Source organism: Mya arenaria, chromosome 1 (genome assembly GCF_026914265.1).
Source record: "Mya arenaria isolate MELC-2E11 chromosome 1, ASM2691426v1".
NCBI classification, from domain to species: domain Eukaryota; kingdom Metazoa; phylum Mollusca; class Bivalvia; order Myida; family Myidae; genus Mya; species Mya arenaria.
In genome coordinates, this window is record NC_069122.1 from 29,101,558 (window position 1) to 29,108,573 (window position 7,016).

Sequence of the window (7,016 nt, forward strand, 5' to 3'; positions counted from 1 at the left end):
TATTGCAATAGGAAATAACAGCTTAAAGATTCATTGTTACATATTTGAATTGCTGCAAGTAATTCAATGTTCTTTACTGCATTGATGTATATATTTCATCGATAATTTACTCTAGCACGGACTTTATGTCGATGACGATTCTTTTTTAAGCTTTTTTATTTCTTTTACTCACTTCAATATCAACTTTTTAATAACAAAAACAAAACAGACACTGACAGGTTTTCCTTTGAACAAATTTATTTAAATGAAAGCCTTTCACATACGTTACAAACGCTTGAAGGCAAAACATAACATTTTCTGTCATTATTTTATGAAATAATAAATACTAGAGCTCGATTTTGACCTTGTGAGGATGTTTATCATTGAAAACAAACATTTTGTGCACATTTTATCATAACTTACACTTGTTTAAAGTATAACCCTTAGCATAAAACATGAAAGAGACCCTGAAACACTGCAGCAAGTCACATGATTGATATATATTTAATGAGGACCAATAATAAACGTTCATTAAAACACCCACACTTTATAAATAGTTTAAATAATAGTTTGAAAGAAAAAACATTTTGAAAAGAAAAAAATGCATCACATTTGGAAATTTCCGTAATCTGATCTTAAGAGCATGTTTCGCTTAAAATAACAAAAGCCGTACCGTAAAGGTCAACTTATGTACCCAAACTTCAAATGTTAAATCATTCCAGTTTATAGATTGTTATCATTATTTGACATGATGTGGGTGATACATGTCATGTTTATGGGGTTATATTAATCACCCATATAAACTTGTCAATTTGCTGGACACCCTTAAATTGGCCTTACTGGTTATAACTTAATAAGTTTCGTGAAATAAGCTTGGTTGAAAATAGTGTCATTGAAAGTTCAAACGCCATGATTTTAAAGAGATCTGTGACAAATGAGGAAACAATTGCGATTTTTGAGATTTAATATTTATTTTTTAAACCTAGTCATGTATATATCGGAGTATATGAAACAATCCCATTCAGAATGTGCAGTGAAAAGCTAGGCAGTGAAACAATAAAAAAATCATTATTTTTGTTGAACCAAGCGCATGATAAAGACGAACACTTATTCGGCTATGCTTTTAAAGATATAATAACCTTACATATGTTGTGTATTCATATAAACAGTACATGCCTGAAAGTTTAATAAACAGCCATGAACGGTTAAGCAAAAAAAACGTATTAATATATAAATAACACTTCAAAATGCGGTTAACATTAATGATCATAATATTTCATATCATATGCGCAAACTGAACAATTTGGAACAAAATTGATGTTATGACTTATGCCGGCTTCGACACTTGACATTTCAACTAAGCAGACTTTAACATAAACATTTATTGCATAATATCAAGCTGACTAATAAACTAAAATACTTTCGGAGTGCGCCAAAAAATGACCTAGATCCAAGTCACTATCGCCGGGTTACGGCCGTAAATCCATTATAAAACGCTACATATTCTGCGTGTGGTCGACTTTTCAAAAATGAATATATTATTAATAGTTCAACGTATAGAAAAAAATGTCTGAAGAAACATACAATGTGTTGTGTGAAGTTTGACCTAACTCGACCACCGGTCAATGTATTTAATCGATTAATCTAGATTATCTCATTCGAACAAAAGATCGCACTCGGCGATATTCAAATTCGGAAGATCGAGACGCCATTTTGAACGTATCGCTAGGCGATGGAAATTTCTACCTTAATTATCTCAGCTGTTAACCATATTTCTTACTTGATTTTAAGTGACAATACTCTGTAAAGATTATAGATTCTATAAACAATAAAATCACTCACCCTTGACGCTGGAATCAGTCCATAAAACAACAGAAATTAACAAAGAAAAAATTCCTCTGTGTAACTTTTCTTTGGATAAATTTAGCCACGCTATCACGTGACTGAAGCGATATTATTTACAAGTGGTTATTTTTAGAAACAGCATGTGCGACCAATCGTTAACTGCTAATAGGCGTGTCTAACGCGTCATTAATATTCAAGATTGAAGAGATTATATTATTTTCTTGCAGTCTTGATAATTTAATTTATTTTAAATGAAATTGGTTTGAAATTACTCGATGCGTTTTATCGCGGAAAAGAATAGTTTCGGATGTTAAAATTTAATACATTGATGAATCATTTTCAACTGGCCATTATTACCGAAAGAGATACTTTTAATAGTATGCACATGTTTAATTTAAAAGAAATGTGCTTAACTGAGATGGTTAAAGATGTTCTAGTATTTACTTACAAAAACAACTGGTTTGATGCGACTCAGTCATATTACCGTTTATTTTGTGTAAGTACTAACATTTTTTTTATTTTCAGTGGCTACCCTTTATTAGCGTAAAATACCCACTAACTGTGCCAGCCACTGTTTTATCTACTGCTTCACCTGATTAAAATCCATAACGGCTCACTGTTGATTTATTGAAAACTTTAACAGTACAGCTTTCTCCTTCGACAAAATGTAATGTTGCCCGAAAAATTATGGTAGATCTCGTTTTGATGAATAATTAGCATACCATTTTCTTATGGACAAACCTGGGTGATTTAAAGTGCATGGGTGGTTTATATAGGCAGTCAAGAGGAATGGGTTTCGTGTTCATTTTATATTGCTTTGGTGCAAATTCACTTGAAAAATGGAAATTGCTTTTATTATTTATTTTGCATGTGCGTTTAGCACTGTACAAAACTGACAGAAAGATTAAATTCATAAGCGCACTTTTCATTTTCATTTCATCGAATAAACTCGACATAAGTAACAACTGTTGTCATTATACTACTGCCGCTGCTGCGGCTACTACTGTGGTGGTGGTTCTGCTGCTGCCGCTACTATTGTTGCGACTGCGGCGTTGCTGCTGCTGCTGATGATGATGATATTATTTCACTCTAAGTACATTGGTAGGATTGATATACGCATTTATCAGTAATGCCATTATAAGTAACCGTCAAATATGTTGTACAAAAAGTGAAATATTCAGAATTATTTAACTACTTTCTGGAGTTTGTTTGTGTTAAACTAGTACTTTAAATGCATATGAGACCGACCACCTATTTAGTAACAAAATAAGGAAATTTACTAGAATATCAAGCAACGTTCTAAAATCGAATTAAGATCTTAAGAACATATATTTTTGTCTTAATTTGGGCCCATTGTTCAAAAACATAAAGTTAACAACGTTGTTAACGTCATCATTGTTAATTTTCAAATCTTTATTATTCTCGATTGAAGATGGACACAGTCTTGTGATTTGCAGTATTTCTAACAAGGTGCGAGACACCTGTTTCAGTTGTAAGTGTGTTCATGATTTCAAATATGCGTACGTTATCAAATATTTCACCTTTAAACGTAGTTCTGGCTTCCATAACTTTAATGTTGATATTTTTTTTTTGATGTTTACAACACATTAAACACATCCAAAAAGGTAATATATAACGTGTTCGCTGAAGTTCTTTAGCTACTTTAAACGCTGACAGCGACGTCGTTACTTATGTTGTTAACTTTAAGTTCTGAACACTCGGTCCAAAATATATATTATTAAATAATTAGAAAAAAATGAACGTATGACACATTCATTGAAAAGAGCCCTATGATTGTGGGCGGTTTAGATTATTATTTTCTCTTTGAAGTTATGCTTTCAGCGGTTTGCCACGGTGAAAGGGGATTGTTCTACCCTTTTTGTGTTATTTTTTATATCAATATAGTGACAAATGCATGCACCATGCATATTTATTATATGCTTTCCTGTGGTTTATAGATATTTACTAGTGAAATATAAATGAAATAACATTTTGATATTTTTCAATGTTTTGACATTTTAGCCCGCTCTCAATTCCAAATCAAACGTCAGCGCGCACAGGGCTGGGACACAAAATCAACCACGTCATTTCCGAAGTGACGTTACTTGTGCGGCGCGCTTTTACGTAAAAACTACAATAAACGGTCATTTTAATCCTTTGTATGCATAAAATGAATATAAAAAGTTTGTTTCAGAGTAAGATCGCAATAAAGTATGCTCGTACGACCGTTACTTATTCGAACGAACGCGTTGAAAAATATATAAATAAGGCGTAACATATAATGTTTATTTTATGGTTTTCTGATCTTCCCTATTTTTTTGCCCCGACCTAAACCTTTTTATTCCATGGAGAAATATTTTTTTACCAATTGTTTGATTTGATTTTCTTTCTTTTCAAAGCTCAAAATAAAGTGTTTTTGTCTTTTAGCAATACCAATGGTGCCAAGACTGATTGTAATGATGTTTTTAAGCATATAATTTTTTTTTTTTTGGCGACAGTTAATCTGACGAAGCAATTTGCCTAGTAAAAAGAAAATACAGACCTACCTAACCATTTTTTTTATTTTTTTTTTACTTATGTAATATTTTATTTTTATTAATTTATTTAATTTTTTCATTTTTTTTACATAAAACATAAAAAAATGAACGCCTTAACAAATTAACTCCATAATCTTACCCGTTTTCAGCGAACATATCCTCTCCGATCACCGACACAACCCTTTGATCGAGTTAAGAATGTTTTATTCATAAATATGATACACGTTACATCAACAATTACACTGGAAATTATGTTATTCAAAATAAGAATGTATTTAATTTAAAGGGACACGCTCACCGATTTTATGTTGGGTTATTTATCCTACTTTTATGAACAGACACCGCATAGCAACTTGCAGATTCACACATGAAACCGAATTTTGTAAATCCATGCGTAAGATTTTCAACACATTGACTAAATCTTTACGGCAACATAAAGTTGACGTTTTTTCTGCCAAAGTTTGTTTTAAATAATTGTTTACAACATAGTTTTCATTTAAACTTTTAATGATGTCGTATAATTGTCAGAATCATGTCAGCTCCCAATTCACACGAGCTTATATATTTCGGTGTCTGGTCGTATAAAACGTGATCTAGTTCCTTTAATACAAATGCGAAAGTTTGTCGCCAGCAAAGCCATTATTTGATATAAAACTCAGCCGTATGCCTCCACAAAACTTTTGATCAAAGTCAACGAAACCATGAGTTATTTTCCTGAGCTCTTTACACTGGCAAACTATATATTTAATGTCGCCAATACGAAACAAAACATCTTACCGCACATCTAACGCTCGTTGCTGGAGGGGAAATAATCTATAAGATATTTTGTTTTTACATTCAATATTCTTTCCAATTATTCTATGAATTATTGATGATCATGTAAATTTAGGAGTGTTACAAAGGTATATATCCAGTTTCTATAAAAATGGGTACTGCAAAAAAATTCATTAAAGTTGAAAAAAAATGTTGAGTTGAGTTGAGTTGAGTTGAGTTATGTAAAATTACCGTATGTGTAAACAAGTCATACGAGTCCTAATAAAAATATGAAACCACATCACCACTCAAAAATGAGTTGTTAGAGTTATTAGAGACGATAGTGTCATAAAACGTATGTATATTTATAGAAGAAATTTAATCACTATCCTTACAACACATAACAAAAAGTACAAAATGAGGTTGCAACAGCAGCAGGAAGAACAACGACGATGACGCTGACCTTTTTAACAAGAACAGCTCCATTCTGAAATTTTAGTTTCATAATTATAATTCATAATGATAATTAAATAAAGCAAATAGAAACAAATAAACAAAATTGATAAACTTGTTATAATGATGATAATGATAATAAATATAATAAATATAATAATAATAATAATAATAAAAATAATAATAATAATAATAATAATAATAATAATAATAATAATAATAATAATAATAATAATGATAATAATAATGATAATAATAATAATAATAATAATAATAATAATAATAATAATAATAATAATAATAATAATAATGATAATAAAAATAAATAAAATGAATAAAAATAATAATAGTTATAATAATAATAATAATAATAATAATAATAATAATAATAATAATAATAATAATAATAATAAAATAATAATTAAAATAGAACATAAAATAATATTTAAACTAATAATTATACTAAAAATTATAATAATGAAAATAATAAAGCCATATTATAGGGTTTTGAAATAAGTTATATTTTCACCACATACACATTCACATGTTTAATAGTTTAAGGTTATGAAACTTATTTCCATATTTATCGTACGCAACAACAGACAGAATATATCATAGAAAAAAATGTACATTAGAAAAAACACTTCGTGGCCACACCAAATTTAGTATTTTTTCTTCTTATGTTTTGTTGATTCAAGACGTTGTCTGCTGTCTGTATTGTTTCTTTAAATTGGGATCGTAAATGGTCGACTATATATACTCGTACGCATTTATGCTACAATAATTATATTTTACTTTAAAACCCCCCACAAACTAACAGAATGTACACGTATTAAGAGAAATGTACGTATGTTTCAAATTATTTGTATTTCCCATACTAAATATACGTACATGTATTTAGATTTATAGTCAATATCAGTGTGTTTCCCAAACTTTTAAAGGGAATGGTGGCAGGGCCATTTGCTAGGGGGGATAGCGTTAGTTTTGCATAAAGGGTAAATTCTAACATAATTTATAATGTTCAACTTGTTATAAAACCTTTTATTCAACAAACGTATCGAAATATTCATGAATGGCACTACATTGCTACATTTGCTTGATGCTTAGAGATCAATGCTTAAAATAGGCGATCTTGTTTCACCTGGGTGGGGTGGAAATATTTTTTTTTTCAGGAGGGGAAATTGGGCCGAAGTTCTGCCCAAAAAGGGCAGGAACACATTATATATGTCACTGTACTCGTAGCATTGTCCTATGTTGTTTATATACCAGTCTGGCTTTTGTAATTGATTGAATATTTTTAATTGATTTGAATATCCGAACTAAGACTTTCCTGAAACCAAGTACATCTATGAGAGGCAATGGCGAATCATGTAAAGCATAAAACATTTTTATTCAAAACATTTTTTAAGTATTTTTTTACTCAATCATGTCATTATTTTCGCAAAACTG

The 7,016-nt window shown here is 30.1% G+C and overlaps 1 protein-coding gene across 1 annotated transcript in view; it reads right to left on the reverse strand.

Moving 5' to 3' along the window:
- LOC128239240 (uncharacterized) overlaps nt 1-1,899 on the reverse strand; it is a 39,584-nt gene extending 37,685 nt beyond the window's left edge. The window contains exon 1 of the mRNA XM_052955832.1: nt 1,822-1,899. The gene's annotated coding sequence lies outside the window, so the exon portion shown is untranslated. The remainder of the gene's footprint in view (nt 1-1,821) is intronic.
- Between the last annotated feature and the right edge of the window lie 5,117 nt (nt 1,900-7,016).